Source organism: Salvelinus alpinus, chromosome 15 (assembly GCF_045679555.1).
Source record: "Salvelinus alpinus chromosome 15, SLU_Salpinus.1, whole genome shotgun sequence".
NCBI classification, from domain to species: domain Eukaryota; kingdom Metazoa; phylum Chordata; class Actinopteri; order Salmoniformes; family Salmonidae; genus Salvelinus; species Salvelinus alpinus.
The window spans coordinates 9,201,203-9,217,727 of record NC_092100.1 but is presented as its reverse complement, the minus strand read 5'-3'; the positions used below and the strand labels follow the sequence as shown (position 1 = coordinate 9,217,727).

At 40.2% G+C, this 16,525-nt stretch overlaps 1 non-coding gene across 1 annotated transcript; it reads right to left on the bottom strand.

The window, feature by feature from the left end:
* Positions 1 to 1,447: 1,447 nt before the first annotated feature.
* LOC139540568 (U7 small nuclear RNA) lies at positions 1,448 to 1,500 on the bottom strand. Its single transcript, XR_011668229.1, has one exon. It is a non-coding gene; the product is annotated as a U7 small nuclear RNA (small nuclear RNA).
* Between the last annotated feature and the right edge of the window lie 15,025 nt (positions 1,501 to 16,525).

Here is a 16,525-nt window from a genome sequence, read left to right as displayed (position 1 = left end):
CGCCGCCAGTGGACTCTGGAGTGATAAATCACACTTCACCATCTGGCAGTCCGACGGACAAATCTGGGTTCGCGGGATACCAGAAGAACACTACATGCCCCAATGCATAGTGACAACTGTAAAGTTTGGTGGAGGAGGAATAATGGTTTGGGGCTGTTTTTCATTGTTTGGGGTAAGCCCCTTATTTCCAGTGAAAGGAAATCATAAGTCATACAATGACATTCTAGATAATTCTGTGCTTTCAACTTTGTGGCAACAGTTTTTTGTTGTTGAATTTTTTCCCTTTCCTGTTTAGCATGACAATGCACAAAGCGAGGCCAATACAGAAATGGTTTGTCGAGATTGGTGTGGAAGAACTTGACTGGCCTACACAGAGCCCTGACCTCAACCCCATCGAACACCTTTGAATTGGAATGCTGACTGCGAACCAGGCCTAATCCCCTGCAGCAATGTTCTAACATCTAGTGGAAAGCGTTCCCAGAAGAGTGGAGGCTTTTATACCAGCCAAGGGGCACCAACTCCATATTAATGCCTATGATTTTGGAATGAGATGTTCCACGAGCAGGTGTCCACATACTTTTGGTCATGTACTGTACTTTACTCGCATAAAACGGTTGGAAAAATGTAAATTAGCTTTCACTAACCAGGTTATCTAAATATTTGTTGGTTGATGAATGGGGACCTTACTTGGCATTATTTACTTAACGCACACGGTCCCCACTGAGATCGATGAAATTCCCCTCAAATAACTAAAATGGCAGACACCTCAAGATGATATGTAAACCAGCTTTTCAAAGTAAGATATTCTTCATGTGGCATTTAAACTGAAGAAGCCAAGTTGTCTGTTTACTTCATTCTGGCATTTTGTCAATTTTATGCCCTTATCACAAGTTGGCTCTGTAACTCCTCTTGATTTTGGGAGAACTCGATTCACAGTAGAAAAGCTTTCAAAGGCCAGAGGACATTTTTAGCAGTGTTGCAGAGACAGAACAACATCGCAGGGGTTAGGAGAAACAGTAGAACATCGCAATTTCATGAGGCTGCTGGGATGTGAAGATCAAAATTCGAACCCCCTTGCCATTGTCACTATTAGCATCATCAAACTAGCTGAACTCTCTCCCATGTCTGATGGAAATCGTGCTATAGGGGAAATGGTATGTGAAGAGAATACATTATCCTCCCCCACATGAAAGAAATGCTATAGTATAAATACTGTAGTATTCACTGTAGTGTTTTTGTAGACTGAAGTCAGCAAAACACTACAGTCAATACTGTAGTATTGACTGTAGTGTTGCGGATATGACTGTAGTATTTACAGGTTACTATAGTATAAATACTGTATAAAAAAAACTGTAGTGTATATACTACAGTAATTACTGGTGTTTTTGCGGACTGTAGTATACTGTTCGTGTTCAATGTAGTGTGTTATTATCTTTGACATAGCAGTAGGGGCTTTCTTCTTAAGAAAACCTACTGGAGAAATATTAAAATTGAAAATTGACCAGTAGGACTGAGGGCTGAACGGAGAGTTCAGAGCTTCTGCTCTTTTCTATAATCTGTATACAGTATATGGTCTGTCCTTGACTTATTCCACATTTTGTTGTGTTACAGCCTGAATTCAAAATGGAATATATATATATATATATATATTTCTTATTTTTCTCAACCATCTAGACACAATACCCCATAAGGACAAAGAGAAAACATGCGTTCAGAATTTTTTTGCAGATTTATTGAAAATTAAATACAGAATCTCATTTACATAAGTATTCACACCACAGGAGGTTGGTGTCTACTTAATTTGGGAGGACGTGCTCGTTGTCACGACTTCCACCAAAGGTGGCTCCTCTCCCTGTTCGGGCGGCGCTCGGCGGTCGTCGTCACCGGTCTACTAGCTGCCACTGATTCCTTTTTCTTTTCTGTTGGTTTTGTCTTGATTGTTTTCACCTGTACCTTATTTGTTGTTAATTCGGTTTAAACCTCCAGGGCCCGCCTGCTTTGTGCGGGCTTATTCCTCTCTGTCAGTGGTATATTTTTGTTTTGCTCATACTTATTTTTGCTGTTCGTTATTTTCCCTGGTTTTTGGGGGACTTAACTGTTTATTGGTCATTGTTGCCTGTATGTTGGCTAGACCCAGCTGAATAAATACGTCTACATTGGAAGCTTTGCTCTCTGCGCCTGACTCCACACCCACCACTCCTAGCTTTCGTGACACTCGTGGTAATAGCTAGAGCGGAATAAGTGGAATGGTATCAAATACCAAACACATGGGTTCAATGTGTTTGATGTCATTCCATTCGCTAATTTACAGCCATTATTATGAGCCGTCCTCCCCTCAAATAAAATGTTATTAGTCACATGCGCCAAATACAACAGTAGTTATCTAGTGATTATGTTAAGATTGATTGTTTTTTATAAGATAAGTTTAATGCTATCTAGCAACTTACCTTGGCTTCTTGCTGCCCTCGCGTAACAGGTAGTCAGCCTGCCATGCAGGCTCCTCGTGGAGTGCAATGTAAGGCAGGTGGTTAGAGCATTGGACTAGTAACCGGAACGTTGCAAAAACGAATCCCCGAGCTGAGCACGCACCCACGTACCTACCCTTACCACCTGGGGGGACCCGTCAGGAATTCCAGGATCCAGTTGCAGAGGGAGGTGTTTAGTCCCAGGGTCCTTAGCTTATTTGGGCAGCAGGTAGCGTTGGGCCAGTAATTGAAAGGTTGCTGGATCGAATCCCTGAGCTGACAAAGTAAAAATCTGTCGATCTGCCCCTGAACAAGGCAGCTAACCCACTGTTCCCCAGTAGGCTGTCATTGTAAATAAGAATTTGTTCTTAACTGACTTGCCTTGTTAATACAATAAAAAAATATTGATGAGCTTTGAGGGAACTATGGTGTTGAACGCTGAGCTGTAGTCAATGAATAGCTTTCTCACATAGGTGTGAAAGGGCAGTGTGGAGTGCAATAGAGATTGCATCATCTGTGGATCTGTTAGGGCGGTATACAAATTGGAGTGGGTCTATGGTTTCTGGGATAATGGTGTTGATGTGAGCCATGACCAGCCTTTTCAAAGCACTTCATGGCTACAGACGTGAGTGCTACGGGTCGGTTGTCATTTAGGCAGGTTACCTTTGTGTTCTTGGGCACTCAGCAGCCTCCACTGATTCACATCCTTTAGTTTACAGCTGTGAGTCTTTCTAGGTAAGTCTCTAAGAGCTTTCCACAATTGGATTGTGCAATACACATGGATTTATGTTTTTAGACATTTTTACAAATGAATAGAAAATGAAAAGCTGAAATGTCTTGAGTCAATAAGTATTCAACCCCTTTGTTATGGCAAGCCTCAATTAGTTCAGGAGTAAAAATGTGCCTAACAAGTTGCTTGGACTCTGTGTGCAATAATAGTGTTTAACATGATTTTTAAATGACTACCTCATCTCTGTAGCCCACACATACAATTACAGTGCCTTCCAAAAGTATTTACACCTTGACTGTTTCTACATTTTGTTGTGTTACAAATTGGGATAAAATGTATTTCATTGTCTTTTTGTTGTCAACGATCTACACAAAATACTCTGTAATGTAAGTATTCAACCCCCTGGGTTAATACATGTTCGAGTCACTACTTTGTTGAAGCACATTTGGCAGCGATTACAGCTGCGAGTCTTTCTGGGCAAGTCTCTAAAAGCTTTCCACAGCTGGATTCTGCAACATTTCCCATGATTATTTTCAATATTCTTCAACCTCTGTCAAATTGGTTGTTGATCATTGCTAGACAACCATTTTCAGGTCTTGCCATAGATTTTCAAGTAGATTTAAGTCAAAGCTGTAACTCGGCCACTCAGGAACATTCACTGTCCTCTTCTTGGTAAGCAACTCCAGTGTAGATTTGACCTTGTGTTTTAGGTTATTGTCCTGCTGAAAGGTGAATTCATCTCCCAGTGTCTGGTGGAAAGCAGACTGAACCAGGTTTTCCTCTGGGATTTTGCCTGTGCTTAGCATACCCATGACATAATGCAGCCACCACTATGCTGTAAAATATGGAGAGTGGTAATGTGTGTTGTATTGGTTTTGCCCCAGACATAACATTTTGTATTCAAGACCAAAGATTAATTGCTTTTCCACATTTTTTGCAGTATTACTTTAGTGCCTTGTTGCAAACAGGATGCATGTTATGGAATATTTGTATTCTGTACAAGTTCCTTCTTTTCACTCTTGTCAATTATTTTAGTATTGTTGAGTAACTACAATGTTGTTGATCCATTCTTAGTTTTCTCCTGTCACAGCCGTTAAACCCTGTAACTGTTTTAAAGTGACCTTGTCCTCATGGTGAAATCCCTGAGCGGTTTCCTTCCTCTCTGTCAGTTGAGTTCTGAAGGACACCTGTATACACCATCCAAAGTGTAATTAATGACTTCACCATGCTCAAAGGGATATTCAATATATGTTCCAAAGATTGCACATATTGGTACATGGATAAAAAAAAAATTAAGTAGGAGAGGCATTGGGAAACTTCCCTGGTCTTTGTGGTTGAACCTGTGTTTGAAATTCACTGCTCGACTGAGGGTCCTTACAGATAATTGTATGTGTTGGGGTACAGAGATGAGGTTGTCATTCAAAAATCATGTTAAACACTATTATTGCACAGAGTGAGTCCATGCAACTTATTATGTGACTTGTTAAGCAACATTTTTACTCCTGGACTTATTTAGGCTTGACATAACAAAGGGGTTGAATATCTATTGACTCAAGACATTTCAGCTTTTCATTTTGAATTATTATTATTATTTATTTTTTTAAATAAGCAAAACCCATATTTAAACTTTGACATCGTGTCATATTGTTTGTAGGCCATTGACGAAAAAAAGCTTAATTTAAACCATTTTAAATTCAGTCTCAAAATGTGGATAAAGTCAAGGGGTGTGAATACTTTCTGAAGGCACTGTAGGTTTTTCTGGCCCAATTTGGGATATGGTGGAGGGGAATGGGCAGGTTATATGCAAATTAAATACTGTTGTATATACTATTGTAATTACTGTAGTGTTTTCTGCAGACATTACCGTAGTATTTACTGTAGTGTTTTTGCTGTCTGTAGTATTTACTGTAGTGTTTTTGCTGTCTGTAGTATACTGTAGTATTTACTGTAGTGTTTTTGCTGTCTGTAGTATTTACTGTAGTGTTTTTGCTGTCTGTAGTATACTGTAGTATTTACTGTAGTGTTTTTGCTGTCTGTAGTATTTACTGTAGTGTTTTTGCTGTCTGTAGTACACTGTAGTATTTACTGTAGTGTTCTACACGCTACAGTGTGTAGTAGTGTATACTACAGTTTACTAGAGAACTCTATAGTAAGTACTGTAGTATTCTATAGTGAACTGTAGCATTTTTTCATGTGGGCCAAACGCTGTTATGAAGTTTGTCTAATAATCCATCAATTCTCCTGCTCCCCGTGCAGTCTGATAATCCTTGTGGATTAAAGAGATTCTTAATGACACCTCCGTCTGCCATTCCGTTCCAGCAGAGTGGGCGGAAGCATCACTTTGAGACTGAGGAGCACTGTAATGTGTTTTTTTTACATTTTATTCTGCCACTGGGAATAAGTGGGCTCTTGTTCTCTGACTACTGAGTGGCTGGGCACAGGTGTCCCTGCACAGTCATTCAATATACTCCCATCCATGCACCCACACCTCCTGGCTTTAGGTTTACACATCCACAGACAAGTCACAGCACAGCTGCTAATCTCCCTCCTCCAGTCAAAAACACATGTACGCACAACAAACCTGAATCCATATATATATGCACATACAAACATCCATTCTGTACACTTTTCACTTCTTTTGTTTAGCAGGTTTACTGTACACTCTTAAAAATAAAGGTGCAAGTTGGATCCAAATAAGTTTATTGGGAGCGATGCCTTAAGGGAATCATTTTATGGTCTCTGAAGAGACATAAATGGGATGGTTCTTTGAAGAAAGATACAAAAATCCAAAACCATAAATGTTTTGGTCCTCCAGGACTGGAATTGAAAAGCACTGCTGTAGGGTTTTAAACCTTATTTGCATATTTCCCAGGGTGCCTTTGAAGTGATATTTTTTGGAGTTGACTGTTTGCTAATGACAGAGACATGGTTAATTTTCAGTCCTGTGGCCTTAACCAAGTGAGAGCCAAAGCGAATATGTTGTCATTCAAATAAAATGATTAACATTACATTTTACAAGGCCTCATTTTGAGGGCCTAGTTTTAAGTGAATCGCCAACGATTCGTTCTTTTTTTTACTGACCCGAGTCATGATTTGTTTTTCAGAGTCACTTGTTCATTTTAGTCATTTGTTTGACCTGCTGGCCGCAATGAATTCTACAGTAGGTTTAATACGCACTCCTCCAGTGCCTGCGGAGACGTGCTGTCTGTCATACAGTATATGCGTGCAAAATAGATCATGCTGCAGGCAACGTAGAGAAGAAATAGACATGTTTGGAACTGATAATTGATCTCGTGGTGCAAGAATGATTTGATTATTGAATTCTGCCCTCAATATGTGAACCGTAAGTGTAAAGTTTGGTAGACTGTACAACTCCCAATAAAGACCACGGAGGCAGGAGTATCGTATTGAATCTTCAGTGAGATATAATTTTTTTGCAAAACTGTAAAATACCCAAAAGAGAATGTTGTCTTCCAAACTGTTCTGCATACATTCATTCACAAATGCATACGAATAAAGAATAGCATGACTCCATACATTTAGCTCCCATCACAAGCTAATAATAGTGGCCTAGCTAGCCAGTACAACAAATTACTTGCAGAATTGACTTCACAAGTGCCACAAAATGACTAAAATACCAATACACAAGTTATGTATACGTACAACATAATCACAACAGTATAATCTTGTAACACAAAGATACGTAGGCACTCACATTAGCCAGATACATTATAAAGTAAAGGAAGCTTAAATTGCATGTAGGAACGATAGCTAACATAATAACACCCAATGTATTCCCTATGGCGATTAGTTAGCACACATTAGCTTAGCATCATCGCGACTCTAAAGTCTAGAATAAACATGTAAAAATGTAACTAAATCTTCTAGAAGGCACAGCTTTAATTAACAAAATCATATACCAAACACTTGAAAACAAAGGTGATCTACTTACAGACTATCTTTCAAAGGGCCTAGGGAGTCAAAAAAGATTGAGCTCGTCTGTGATGCTGCCTCTCTTCAGATCTGATTGGATAGGAGTGATGAGCTCTTGAACAGAAAGTTAGCTGATTTAAAGCGACAATATTACATTTTGCCACTAGATAGAAGTGGAGAGCTATAGGGCAATACCGAAGTAAAGTATGAAGGTAGGAAGAACCGCGCATGTGCAGGCCATCAAATCAAAGCATTCCTTCAATATAAAGTTGTTGTTTTTTAACGAAAATTAAACATGTCGGTGTCATTTTCACGAAGTTGGAGTAATAACATGTTGAAATACTTAAGACATTGGCTCAAATCTAGGTTGTGCCTTTAGATTTGGAGAAAATTAACAACTAAGGAGGAATTTGTCACTTCTCTCATTGAAGTCTCTCATTGAACCCCAAACCCCGGCCTGGCTATCTACGTCTAATTCAGAGCAGATCGTAGAAAACTGATCAATTTAAGAATGCTCAACCCCTGTTGAATATGACAGGTGTCAGTTAGTGAAGGTCTGCAAAAGAATTGAATTACATTTTTGCTAGCAGTACAGTTAGTCATTAACGTACATGAACACAGTCTAAACAGCTCTGCTAGGGTGAGTAAAATGGTCAGAGTGAGGTGTTCTCAAAGTTCTGTCTGGAAGTAGCTAGCAAGCTTGCCAACTTTAGCCAGTTAGCTTGGGTGCTTGACAGCCATTGTGAGGTCCAGTGGCGACCCGTCATTCGGTTAATAATGCCGCATACAAACATGTATTTTTTTGCTTTCCTGAGTAAGGCAGCTCCAAAATGCAGATGTTTCAGCCTAGCTCAGTGCTTTCTGTGATGGTGGGGCAGAAAATACGAAGCATAGGGGTTGGTAATGTTCTCTAGTTGCGCTGTGATTGGCTCAGTGTTCTGTCAGTTGTGGGGACACTACGTCACCACCAAGTCTAAGGGTATAGCTCGAAAATTCATAGCGTTACATTAGAAGTGCTCATCCAAGAAGGTTCAAGATCATTGGCCACAGATAAAATGCCATCAAATCACGTTATATCTACAGTAGCTTTGATTGGACTGTAGAAAATGGGATAAAAAAATAATAATAATAATTAAAAAAAAAAAAGGATCTGCCAGTAGATTGTCGATTTGATCATGATGATGACTGCTAGCTAAGATTTTTATCCCATCTTAGCTAGCAGTCATCATCATGATAAAATCGACAATCTACAGGCAGATCCTTTTTAAATTGTATTTATTTATTTTAATTTTTTTATCCCATTTTCTCCCCAATCGCTAGTAATTACTATCTTGTCTCATCGCTACAACTCCCGTACGCGCTCGGGAGAGACGAAGGTCGAAAGCCATGCGTCCTCCGAAGCACAACCCAACCAAGCCGCACTGCTTCTTAACACAGCGCGCCTCCAACCCGGAAGCCAGCCGCACCAATGTGTCAGAGGAAACACGTGTACCTGGCCCCCTTGGTTAGCGCGCCCTGCGCCCGGCCCGCCACAGGAGTCGCTGGAGCGCGATGAGACAAGGATATCCCTACCGGCCAAGCCCTCCCTAACCCGGACGACGCTATGCCAATTGTGCGTCGCCCCACGGACCTCCCGGTGCGTCGCCCCACGGACCTCCCGGTCGCGGCCGGCTGCGACAGAGCCTGGGCGCGAACCCAGAGACTCTGGTGACGCAGCTAGCACTGCGATGCAGTGCCCTAGTCCACTGCGCCACCCAGGAGGCCCTGGCAGATCCTTTTTTATCCTTGTCATATGAAGATAAATAATGAAGGGAAATTATAGATAAAACGTAACTGTGCTCGTCGGCCATTGGACATAAACATTACTCAGCAAGTTGGAAATCGTAAATTCAACAATGAGTGGTTTGGAAGGAATCAGTGGCTAACTGCAACCGTTGCAAAGCAATCATTAGCCTGCTATTCAGTGGAGTGGCTGTGTGGCTGTGTGGTCTCGAAATCTGACTTCAGTGAGTTCAAGACAACTGGGAACTCAAGGGGGGGGGATATCCGACTGGGAAAATATGTTTTAAGCGGTCATCCAACTCGCAATTGTAAATTGGGACCTCAGGCCTCTTTCTAGAGCTGCGACCTAAAGATCACTGACAACATCATGATTCAACCTTGTATTTTTCACAACCAAATTTCGAACTCGCATCTTGTGTATTCTACTATTCTAACTCTCAACAGTAAGTTCCAACTGAGTTCCCTAGCGGCCGGGGGCCCTAAAAGACCGCTTATGTCGCCTATGCCTGGAGCCGGCCCTGTACAGATAGATATACAGCTTTGTAGAACCAAAACATACACAGCCACTGCTCAACAAACTCAAACTCCAGAAGGAATGATTTGGAGTGCTGCAGTTGGAATGATATTGTGCTTACCACCCTCACGGCAGTCAAGCAATGCATTCCTCCAAGAGTCGTTCACAATCTGGTCCAGTTGCGGCCACAACTAGACATCGTTTCAAATGTACAAGAAATAATATTATTGGTAAGCCTAGCAATTTAAACAATCAACATAGTTTAACTTTTACTTGGTACTCATCCCGGATCCGGGAGCACCCCCATCAGTAAAAAAGCTGACTAGCATAGCCTAGCATAGCGCCACAAGTAAATACTAGCATCTAAATATCATGAAATCACAAGTCCAAGACACCAGATGAAAGATACAGATCTTGTGAATCCAGCCATCATTTCTGATTTTTAAAATGTTTTACAGGGAAGACACAATATGTATTTCTATTAGCTAACCACGATAGCAAAAGACTCTTTTTTCTCTCCACCATTTTCTTACTGCATAGGTAGCGTTCACAAATTCGACCAAATAAAGATATAAATAGTCACTAACCAAGAAAAAACTTCATCAGATGACAGTCTGATAACATATTTATTGTATAGCATATGTTTTGTTCGAAAAATTTGCATATTTCAGGTATAAATCACAGTTCTACATTGCAGCTGCAATCTGAAATAGCGTCGATGCAGCCAGAATAATTACAGAGACCAACGTCAAATACCGCAATACGCATCATAAAACATTTCTGAAAAATACACAGCGTACAGTAAATGAAAGACCAACATCTTGTGAATCCAGCCAATGTTTCAGATTTTTTAAGTGTTTTACAGCGAAAACACAATATAGCATTATATTAGCTTACCACAATAACCAGAAACACAAGCAATTTACCAGCAGCAAAGGTTAGCGATCGTAACAATCCAGCAAAAGATATATAATTTTTGACTAACCTTGATAAACTTCGTCAGATGACAGTCCTGTAACATCATATTACACAATGCATATAGGTTTTGTTCGAAAATGTGCATATTTAGCAGCACAAATCGTGGTTATACAATGTGATCAGTAGCAACATTTCAGGCATTCTGGGCGGCGCCATCTTGGAGAGGCACCTAATCTAATCGATAACTAATCGTAAACTTGACCAAAAATACAGGTTGGACAGCAAATGAAAGATGCATTAGTTATTAATGCAACCGCTGCGTTAGATTTTTAAAATTAACGTTACAGCCAGACCATTTTACATTTTTCCACAGAAATACGGATTAACATCATAAATAGCTCTTACTTTTGGAAGAGCTTCCATCAGAATCTTGGGCAAGTTGTCCTTTGTCCAAAAGAATCGTTGCTCGGTTGTAAAACGTCCTCTTCAACTTTGGAAATAGCAGCAAACATTAGCTATGTGGCGCAGACATGCCCAAATCTTCAAAACGCAATACAAAGGAAATTCCGAAAATCGCAATATACTCACATAAACTGATATAACTCGGTTTAAAATAACTTCGTTATGATGTTTCTAACACCTATATCGAATAAAATCAGAGCCGGATATATCTAAGGCCTATAACTTGAGCTTTTGAGAATGCCATCCTGAGGTCCTTCTTTGCGTCATGACGAAGGTTGAAAAGAGTGCACCCCCCATGCCATGGGCTTTTATAAGGTCTCAGACCTGCCTAGAAACTCCATTCCAATTCTCATTGGTTACTGACATCCAGGGGAAGGCGCGTGCAGTTCATGTCGACCCATAGGATACATACAGAGTTTTAAACTGATCCTAGAACAGAGTCTACATTTTCAGATTTTGCAGTACCTGTCAGGAATTTCGCTGCCAAACGAGTTCTGTTTCACTCAGAGAAATAATTCAAACGGTTTTAGAAACTAGAGAGTGTTTTCTATCCAATAGTAATAATAATATGCATATTGTACGAGCAAGAATTGAGTACGAGGCAGTTTAATTTGGGAACGATAAATGGTAACGTTGAAACAGCACCCCCTATATTGAGAAAAGGTTATTAAAGAACGCTTTTATAAGTCGCAGTCATAAATTACTCCAATAAGCCCCTTATGGTGAACGACGTGAATGAGAGGCTTGTAGAATCCAGTGGCGTGTAGAATCCAGTGGCGTGTGTTCATGGATGACAAAGGAAGCCAGGCTCCCCTAAATATTTGACCAATATTTTTTTTTTTACAATTTATTAAATAATTTATCTTTTGTCCGTATGTGTTTTTACAATTTTCCGTAAATTCTCAGTGGTTGAATCTCACCTGAAAAATCATCCGAGCGAGGAAAACAGCACCCCTCTGTCTCATTTATAGGTAGACCATGTATCTGATACTGGAACAAAAGCTTATGACATGTTGCCGCCATAGCATTTGATAGATTGATGCCAGCAAGCTTTTGGCCTAACTTGATACAAAAACTATGAAATAATTAGCTAATCAGTGTTGAGCTGAGCTCATTTGTGGGTTGTCCTGGTGCAGCAGTAGCTAACTTGCTAAATCAATCCTTTCCTAAGCCATGGATGGAAATGGGGATTTGGACTTAATTCTCTGTACAGGCCAATGATTATGACGCCGATTTTGATCTAACCATCAATTCACATATTGTGCCACTGTCCTAAGCCGATTGAAGTTCAATATGTAGTCTGGATGTAGCCTAGTAGGCTCACGTTAACTAGCTAGCTAGCTTAGTTGGTTCATTGTTGCCCATGCGAAGAAGTTATGCTAGCAAGGGTTTTTGCCAGGTAACCTAGGACAACAAAAACTAAAAGTGTACTGTATGACAGAGCCACAGACCGTTTTGCCAACATGAAAGAGAGGAGAATGGCATTGACATTCAACTAGTCTGCAAGTCCCCAAAAAGTGTTTTACTTACGAGCACACAGAAAAAATTACTTTTAGCAACATTGATTGGATAAATAGTTTTTGGTATCTTTAAGTTTGTTTTCAGTGTATTAACCAAAGCATAAATTCAGCCCCAAAAAAAGAAACTTCCCTTTTTCAGGACCCTGTCTTTCAAAGATAATTTGTAACAATCCAAATAACTTCACAGATCTTCATTGTAAAGGGTTTAACTTCTTATGGCTGCGGGCAGTATTGAGTAGCTTGGATGAATAAGGTGCCCAGAGTAAACTGCCTGCTACTCAGTCCCAGAAGCTAAGATATGCATATTATTAGTAGATTTGGATAGAAAACACTCGGAAGTTTCTAAAACTGTTTGAATGATGTCTGTGAGTATTACAGAACTCATATGGCAGGCAAAAACCTGAGAAAAAATCCAACCAGGAAGTGGGAAATCTGAGGTTTGTAGGTTTGCCTATCCAATATACAGTGTCTATGGGGTCATATTGGACTTCCTAAGGCTTCCACTAGATGTCAACAGTTTTTAGAACCTTGTTTGATGCTTCTACTGTGAAGGAGGGGGGAATGAGAGCTCTGGCAGAGTGCAACGAGCTCACTCAGGCACGCCCCGTGAGAGTTAGCTGTGTTCCATCGCGTTTCTACAGACAAAGGAATTCTCCGGTTGAAACATTATTGAAGATTTATGTTAAAAACATCCTTAAGATTGATTCTATACATCGTTTGACATGTTTCTACGAACTGTAATGGAATTTTTTTACTTTTCGTCTGGCCTGCGCGTCATCAATTTGGATTTTGGAACTAAACGCGTGAACAAAAAGGAGGTATTTGGACATAAATTATGGACGTTATCGAACAAAACAAACATTTATTGTGGAACTGGGATTCCTGGGAGTGCATTCTGATGAAGATCAGCAAAGGTAAGTGAATATTTATAATGCTATTTCTGACTTCTGTTGACTCCACAACATGGCAGGTACCTGTATGGCTTGTTTTTGTGTCTGAGCGCCGTACTCAGATTATTGCATGGTGTGCTTTTTCCGTAAAGTTTTTTGAAATCTGACACAGCAGTTGCATTAAGGAGAAGTTTATCTAAAGTTCCATGTAAAACACTTGTATCTTTTATCAATGTTTATTATGAGTATTTCTGTAAATTGATGTGGCTCTCTGCAAAATCACCGCCAATGTAAACTAAGATATTTGGATATAAATATGAACTTTATCGAACAAAACATACATGTATTGTGTAACATGAAGTCCTATGAGTGTCATCTGATGAAGATCATCAAAGGTTAGTGATTAATTTGATCTCTATTTCTGCTTTTTGTGACTCCTCTATTTGGCTGGGAAAATGGCTGTGTTTTTCTGTGACTAGGTACGGACCTAACATAATCAGATGGTGTGCTTTCGTCGTAAAGCCTTTTTGAAGTCGGACACTGTGGTTGGATTAACAACAAGTTTATCTTTAAAATGGTGTAAAATACTTGTATGTTTGAGGAATTTTAATTATGAAATTTCTGTTGTTTGAATTTGGCATCCTGCACTTTCACTGGCTGTTGTCAAGTTGATCCCGTTAACGGGATCTCAGCCGTAAGAAGTTTTAAACACTGTTTCCCATGCTTGTTCAATGAACGATAAACAATTAATGATAATGCACCTGTGGAACGGTCGTTAAGACATTAACAGCTTACAGATGGTAGGCAATTAAGGTCACAGTTATGAAAACATAGGACACTAAAGAGGCCTTTCTACTGACTCTGAAAAACACCAAAAGAAAGATGCCCAGGGTCCCTGCTCATCTGTGTGAATGTACCTTAGGCATGCTGAAAGGAGGCATGAGGACTGCAGATGTGGCCAGGGCAATAAGTTGCAATGTCCGAACTGTGAGACACCTAAGACAGCGCTACAGGGAGAGAGGACGGACAGCTGATTGTCCTCGCAGTGGCAGACGACGTGTAACAACACCTGCACAGGATCGGTACATCCGAACATCACACCTGCAGGACAGGTACAGGATGACATCAACAACTGCCCGAGTTACACCAGGAACGCACAATCCCTCCATCAGTGTCAGCAATAGGCTGAGAGAGGCTGGACGGAGGGCTTGTAGGCCTGTTGTAAGGCAGGTCCTCACCAGACATCACTGGCAACAACATCGCCTATGGGCACAAACCCACCGTCGTTGGACCAGACAGGACTGACAAAAAGTGCTCTTCACTGACGACTTGCGAAGAGCCTGGATCTCAATCCCATTGAGCCCGTCTGTGACCTGTTGGATCGGAGGGTGAGGGCTAGGGCCATTCCCTATTAACATCTCACAGCAAGAACTGGCAAATCTGGTGCGGTTTATGAGGAGGAGATACACTGCAGTGCTTAATGCAGCTGGTGGCCACACCAGATACTGACAGATTTTTGGGATTTTGACCCCCCTTTTGTTCAGGTACACGTTATTCCATTTCTGTTAGTCACATGTCTGTGGAACTTGTTCAGTTGATGTCTGTTGTTGAATGTTATGTTCATACAAATATTTACACATGTTAAGTTTGCTGAAAATAAATGCAGTTGACAGTGAAAAGATTTTTCTTTTTTTGCTGAGTTGATATACAATTTACAAAACATTAGGAACACTTACCATATATTGAGTTGCACCCCGCCTCTTGCACTCAAAACAGCCTCAATTAGTCTAGGCAAGGTGTCTAAAATGTTCCACAGGGATAGTGGCCCATGTTGACTCTAATGCATCCCACAGTTGTGTCAAGTTGGCTGGATGTCATTTGGGTGTGTCGTGGAAATTCAGTACTGAGAGAGATTTGGTCATTTCTTCAGCCAATCATCTTTATTTAATATTGATTAATTGTTGCAATAATGAGGCTGGTCGAACCCCCCCCACACCTTTGAGTGTTGGACCGAGTAACCTAATATTTACACAAATGCAGAGTACTATATATAGCTGACACTAACAATGTGATGAAACAAACATATGTGTTGCTGAATTTATTCCGACATTGTGTGACTGTTGTCTTTTTGTTGTCACGGGCCTTATTGTATATCACGGTGTATGAACGTGGTGCAGCAGTCTAAGGCACTACATCTCAGTGCTAGAGGTGTCACTACAGTCCCTGGTTTGATTCCAGGCTGTATCACAACCGGCCATGATTGGGAGTCCCATAAGGCGGCGCCCAGTGTCGTCCGGGTTAGGGTTTGGCAGGGGTAGGACGTCATTTTAAATAAGAATTTGTTCTTAACTGACTTGCCTAGTAAAATAACAATAAATGAATGAATGAATGGATTTTAGAGCAAACAACACAACATAGGTTGTAATATTGCTTTATTATAACTGTCTTGGCTTCCTAAGGGATTTTACCCATACGCCGCTACTGGTAGAATCATTACTATTTTGAGTTTTCAGTTCATCGTTTGCCGATAGGCGGTCCTGCATGCTCTGGACATTACTGACTCAAATAAACTAAATTAGTTGAAAGATGAATTATTTTGACTGAACAAGTCTAAATAAATTCTCATCACTACTAGTTTTTCCCCTAATAGAGTGGCCTGAAAGTCATAGTTTACAGGCCACATCAGGCCTGCAAAGCACATTCTGCTGGTTTGTAAAGTGATATGTAATAATTCCAATTGGAATCCAGCCGGAGTGGGCATATTAAACATTTAAAATGTTTTATTCACCCGCAAGGTGCATTCATAATTACTGCCAGGATTGGGAAGATTACGATATAAGACTACCTTAAACATCTAAACTGGACCAACCATTTCAGTAGCGGATGCAATAAGTCCAAGTAACTGATTGGAATAGTTTAGAAAAATATGTTATTTATTTTTGAGTTGCATAAGATTCAATCAATGTACATGCAAAAACACAGATATTGAAACAAACAATTCAAAAAAAAATCTACCTGCAATAGAGCATGCTGGGAAATATGATGGGCATGGTTTTGGTTCAACTTTGGTTATTAACACCAACATTGGGGTTCTTTTACACCACTGGGTGTTAATTGAACTCTTTACAGTGTTAATTTAACTCTTGAATCAACACTAGAAATGTTACATTGAAAAATCAATGCTAGTTAACACTGGCCATTTTGCTGTGTGCTATGAAAGGGACACATCGGCAGACTTCCAGAACCTTTTAGAATTCTAAAGAACCATAGATGCCATGTCAAGAACTACACGCTTAGCTCAAAGGTTATTT